Here is a 6,406-nt window from a genome sequence, read left to right as displayed (position 1 = left end):
GAACCCTGTGAACCTCCTTATCTTACATTCCTAAGTCCCTGCTCCAAGCTCAGTGCATATTGTACCACCTTTGCTGGGCTATATAGTCACCAGCAGTAACATAGTTACTACCTCCTTTGACCTAACTACCTCCGTTACTATGGAGTCAGTGTTCAGGATGTGGCGGTTGAGATAATCTATTTGCTGTTCTTCCAGTGCCATATAGATGTTTCGGTTGGAAAGGACCTCAGTAGATCATCAAGTCCAACCCCCTGCCCTGGGCAGGAAATAGCGCGGGTTAGATGACCCCAGCCAAGTGCGTGTCTAGCTTCCATTTAATGACCCCCAAGGTAGGGGAAAGCACCACCTTCTTTAGAAGCCCATTCCAGATTCTGGCAAGCCTTCATAGATTCATAGATGTTAGGGTCGGAAGGGACCTCAATAGATCATCGAGTCCGACCCCCTGCATAAGCAGGAAAGAGTGCTGGGTCTAGATGACCCCAGCTAGATACTCATCTAACCTCCTCTTGAAGACCCCCAGGGTAGGGGAGAGCACCACCTCCCTTGGGAGCCCGTTCCAGACCTTGGCCACTCGAACTGTGAAGAAGTTCTTCCTAATGTCCAATCTAAATCTGCTCTCTGCTAAGAAGTTCTTCCTGATGCCTAACTTAAATCTGCTCTCCATCAGTTTGCAGCTGTTGTTCCTAGTTACTTAACTGCCATCTCTTAACAGATTATAGAAGTTGCTTTTGAGGAATGAGTCAATAATCTCTTTTGGATTGGGCACAGAGCCTCTGAAGTACCATCCCTGCTTGCAAACAGTAATGATAGAAAGAGCAGGAATGACCCTTATGGCAGCATAGAACATTAATCTTAAATGATCTGCTAGCCTACAGTTTAGACCAGGACTATCAAAGATATGACCCATGAGGTGGATCCAGCTTGCAGATCCCGATCGTCCATCCCGAAGTTCTGCCTGTCACCGACCAGCATACCACATGCAACCAGCTCTGACGCTGGCAGTACATGGAAGTCATTTGGTGCGGGCTGCGTGCAGTGCAGGGGGTGGAGCTAGCATGCACACTTCATAAAGCATGTGGGGGCAGTCTAGGACCAGGCCTGCATGCTGGACCAGGCTGTTCCAGAGCAGGCCCACAGACTGGCCACATATCAGATCCAGTGCACAGGCGCCACATACAGCATAAGCCACATGGCCAGACTGGCCACATGCTGCACTGGACTGGGACTGGCACATGCTGCATGTGGCCTGAGGGGTCAGTCTGGGGCATGTGCTGCATGTGGCACCAACACCAGATCAGCCCGAGTGGTGCATCCAGGGCTGCTCCAAATCAGGCCCATCAATTGGCCCTGCATGCCAGATCCAGCCTGCAGGGCTGGCATGGGCTCCACATACAACCATGCGCAGTGCCAGGCCAGTGTGTGCTGCATGTGGTAAATGGGGCTGGAGATGGCGTGTGCACTGTGGGCAACACACAAGCTGGTCCAGGGTGCATGCTGCAGGTGGCACCTGCACTGGACTGGCCCTACAAGCTGGCTCCAGCATGTGGATAGGTTTGACGCCCCTATTTTAGACTGTTCTGTGGTTGCTTTTATTTTGCTCTATTTTACATTCTTTTTTTCCAGAGTATTTGAGCAGCTTTGCCGTGCTGAAACAGCTCACAAAACTTGCTTCCTTTCTGCAAAGCCCTTACTTTACATTGCCATTTATATTTTACTTGCATTTATTTGTCCATTGTGTATTGTCACATCAAGGAAGCAAGGGGTCATAACATCAAAGCTTGTGTTTCCAGATAATGGCAGTTGTAGACACAGCAATGCATTCTCAAAGCACAATGTCATGACACTGTGGGACCCAAATAAAAGAGGATTTTTTAAAATTTCCTGGAAACAAACTTGGCACATGTGAAAGAAAGCTGGAAAAATGGAATGCCTCTACACATTTCTGGATGAGTTATATTGCATGGGCTATGGCAGAGGGGACCTTGCAGAGATATGGCATTAAGGCAGGGGTGGGCAAAATGCAGCCCACGGGCTGAATGTGGCCCACCAGGTTATTCTAGTCAGCCCACAGGGCCCCTAAAAATGTAGATAATATTTATCTGCCCCTGGCTGCCTGTTTTGCGACGCTCGATGGCTTGCCAAAACTCAGTAAGCTGCCCTACGCCCGAAATAAATGCCTGCCCCTGAGTTAAGGAAAAAGAGCCTTGAAAGATATAGCCTGTGTGGTATTCTCAACCTTGCAAGGATTTATCTGTTACTTGAACACCTTGTATTCTGCATATCTGGTAAGTATAAACAGAGATTAAGTATCTCATCCTGCATGGCTTCCCAGAAGGTCTGAACATCTTCAGTTCCCATTGACCTCATGCAGAGCAGAGACTGCTCAGCGCTTCATAGAACAAGGAACCAAATCCAGATCAGAGCTCTGAAGGCAGATCCTTCTGTCTGGCCAAAAGGAGGGTGAACTATGGCAGGTCCTGTCCCCTGACACAAACTCAGCTAATCTCAGGGCTCCTAACTTGCACTGACTGTTCATGGTTCCCCCTGACAGCTGGGGATCTCTTGATGCGTGTGGAAGGGAGGCAGCAGGATGAGCAGATGTCCCCTTTTCCTCCCTCATGGCATGGTAGGGCAGGAAGAGGTCAGTATAAGACGGGGGGGGGGGGGGGGGGGGGACAATTATTTCGGGTGGAGAGCCGCTTACCCAGTTTTGGCAAGCTGTTAAGGGCCGCATGGGTAGCCCCGCCTCTTGACAGGTGCCCAGCCCCCTGGTCACCATCTTGGGACCACTGTCTCGGGGCCAGCACTGGTGGGGCCCAGAGCAGAGCACAGACTGGCAGGAGTCTGTGGAGCTGGGTTGGGCTGCACCAGCAGGGAGAGGGGGGAGCTAGCCCGGCTCCATAGAGCCCCTGCCAGCGGGGACCCTGTACTCCTGCCACCCGGCTCTGGGGCCTGCTGGCGCTGGCCCTGGGACACTGGTGTGGGCCCCATGCACCCACTCACTTCCAGTGCCCCCCAGCCCTGCGGTACAGGCAGGGGGTAGCGTGCAGCCCTAACACCCTGCTCCATGGTAGGGAACAAGCTGGTGCTGAGTGCAGGGAAAAGTGGCCCCTCCCCTGCCCTATGGCTGGCGCTCCCTGGTGCAGCCACTTGCAGCCCACGCAGGGCTGTCCTAAGCAGGCACAGGTGGGGGCCAGGGCGGAGAGGCAGCAGATGTTTGCAGCTGGCCCAGGTTCTGGGTAGCTGCTGACAGCTACAGAGCCTGGGCTGGGGGGCAGGGGCTTTGGGCGGAGGGCAAGGGGCAACAGGGCTGGGGGGCAAGGGGCACAAGCAGGGCATCTTGCCATGTACCCCCTGCCCTCATTTTGTATTGAGCAGGCACAGGCAGCCCCATGTGGGCTGCAAGCAGCTGCAGCATGGGGTGCTGGCCACAGGGCGGGCAAGGGGCCACTTTTTCTGCACTCAGCACCAGCTTGTAACCTGCCCCTGCTGCCAGCCTGGGCTCCGCACCAGCTCCGGGCTCACCCATCAGGGCTGCACATGGCAGCAGCAGTTGCAGCCCCCCCACTTGCTGCGCAGAGCAGTGTTTGCTGCTGCTGCTGCCTGCCTGGAGCTCACGCTGCAGTGAGGCTGCCACCGCCGCCCCTGTGCTGCCCAGCACATGAGCTCCAGGTGGGCACCAACAGCAAACGCTGCCCAGCACAGCAAACAGGAGGGGGGCTGCAGATGCTGGCACTGTGCACAGCCCTGACAGGCAAGCCCAGAACCAGTGCAGGGGCTAGACTGGCAGCGGAGGTGGGTTACAAGCTGCTGCTGAGCACGGGGGGGTGAAGCGGCCCCTCCCCCACCCCATGGCCAGTGCCCTGTACCCTGTGCTGCAGCCACTTGCAGCCCCGTGGGACTGCCTGTGCCTGCTCAGGACAGCCCCAGCTGGGCTGTGAGTGGCTGCAGCAGGGAGTGCCAGCCACAGGGCAGGGGAGGGGCTGCTTTTCCCCACGCTCCTTCCCTGCCCCCCTCCCCCTTCCCTGAGTTTCCAGTGCAGGGCAGCAGGGTCCCTGCTGAGGCTTCCAGCTGTGGGGGCAGGGCCAGGTGGGCCCTGCAGTTGCAGAAGCTTGCCGAGAGTCCTACTGCCTCTGGTTCCTGTCATTTTTGACGGGAACCAAAGACAGAGAAATATTAATTTTCTAAATATTTTAGGGGCCCTGCGGCCGGATAGAACGGCCACGTGGGCCGGATCCGGTCTGCGGGCTGTATTTTGCCCATCCCTAGTATAAGAGGAACTGGAGAGGCTCCACAGTACTAACAGGTTGTCCAGCACTGGGGGAATTCTCCAAATGTGGTTTCATGTGGCTCTTGTGCCCAAGTACTGCTGAGATAAAAAGTGTGGGAATTTTTTGTAATATTTCATTAACAATCTGCATGACTCAGTTTACCCATGTCTTTGGAATGGTACCCACTAGGATAGAGGGAGTGAGATAGCACAGTCCAGACCTGCTCACATGCCAGGAGCCCACTCTGGTACTGAACAGAATCAATGCAAAACCAAGTGGACTATACAGGGGAAGAAAAAGAAGAGTCAGTGACCGAAAACTAACTTTTAACAATAGGCTGCCAAAGATAGCAGAAGCTGTGGATCACAGCTGCATTGCAGTTGGTACAAAGGATTCAAACCAAGGGGTGATGGACCCAAGAGGCTCATGGAAGAACAGGTACATCTTCTTCCTGTGTGGACTCTGAATTATGGCTGGCTTTGCCATGCTCTCCTAAGGACCCTACATGCCATATACCAATTGATTATAAATGCTGGTTTATTTTGTAAAGGTTGCATTGCGTCACTGTGTCACTGCACTTACATACAGATTGCATTGCTTCCTTCATGGGTGGAAACCCCTAATGGGGTTCAAAATCATTTGGATCAGCTGTGGGGAGAAACATTGGTGTTGTCCCTCAGGGGCCCAGTCTTGGAGCTGAAGATGCCTTGAGGCTTATCCTCAAACTGAAGCTGTGCCTAAGGGTTGGCTTACCTGTAGAAGGGCTGGGAACAGCTTCCTGAATTTTTCCATGCCAGTTCCCTCTCACAGTTCCCTGCCAAGGAACACAGATGTTTTGCATGCTTCTTGAAGGTTATTTATGAGATGACTAAAATGCTGAGCTATAAATTTTTTCACAGTTAACAACTGAAGAAAATACAAAGCTGACGTGGAAACCCCCTATAAGAGAATGGCAGGACTGTTAAAATTTCCCTTCATACTCTGCTCGTGGTTTCCTAGTTTTGCTCCAGCCACAGGGTGTGTGATAAATTATAAATTCATATTTCTCATCATGACTGGGTCATCTTCATGCATGGAAGTTTGGCTTGTAGTAGTATGTTCCTTGAAAACTACCAGCAGTTTGCATATCACTTTCCATCTAAAAACTAAAATCAAAGTAATAGGGAATGTTTTGGCAAATAAAAAGAGCAAACTGAAATTAGAGAAATGAGGGTTTCCATTCACATCAGCAAGGGCCCAAGTGCAGTCCATTTTCTCTTCACTTGAAGATCTGCCATGTAAAACAAATGTCATTGTTAGCATGTGGCTGATCAGTAATCATCACCCGCAGAAATTGTTCAAGCAAAGTATTTAATTTCAAATCTGAAACGATTTATGGACAGCATCCTGTGGCTTATTTTAAGAGTAGGAGGTAGCCCCTCCCCCTAATTTATACCACTGGTATCAGTTCATCATATCACACAGAAAGGGGTGACTTTATCTTCCTTGTGTCCTCAAGACATATACATTTTCTACAAGGCAAGCACCTTTTTAGGCTTAAACTCCCACATAACTTCTCTCTATTGACACGCCTCTTCTGTACACTCCCTTCTGTACACTCTGTTCACTCAAGTGTCTAAACTGCATCTGTATAACTGGTGAAGACACTGCAAGATTGACCACAGTTGCCTGGCTGTTAGTAGAGAAGTAAGGGTCTGAATCTTATTCTATATCTGTGCAGCATTCATCACACTAAGCCCTGATCCTGAGTGAAGCTTCTGGGCATCAGAATAATAAAAAAAAAAAATGTGATAAAACTAGGCCAGCATCTTGGAAGAACAATTGGGTCCAGCTATTTCTTTGCATGAATGGGCTCCAATCTCCATGGCCCTATCTCCACACTAAATGTAGCATGACTGACTATAGTGCTTTTAATCACACTGCTCTGGGGGAGGGGGGGTGCCTCCTAAGTTGGAAACCATTTATCTGTGGATGCCTGCTGCTGCAGGTTGCCTAAGTGGCCTTGTCATTTAACAGTGCTTATTAGCCTGGCTGAATACTGTGCAGTAACATTGAAAAAAACTATGCAGAGATGATACTGTGCAGCAATGCCGGTTACTAGTGATTTAGTACTTGCTTATGGAGTCTGCCACTTG

The sequence above is a fragment of the Alligator mississippiensis genome, chromosome 2 (assembly GCF_030867095.1).
Source record: "Alligator mississippiensis isolate rAllMis1 chromosome 2, rAllMis1, whole genome shotgun sequence".
Taxonomy (NCBI): domain Eukaryota; kingdom Metazoa; phylum Chordata; order Crocodylia; family Alligatoridae; genus Alligator; species Alligator mississippiensis.
The sequence above is the reverse complement of the archived record's forward strand: the minus strand, read 5'-3'. Positions refer to the sequence as shown.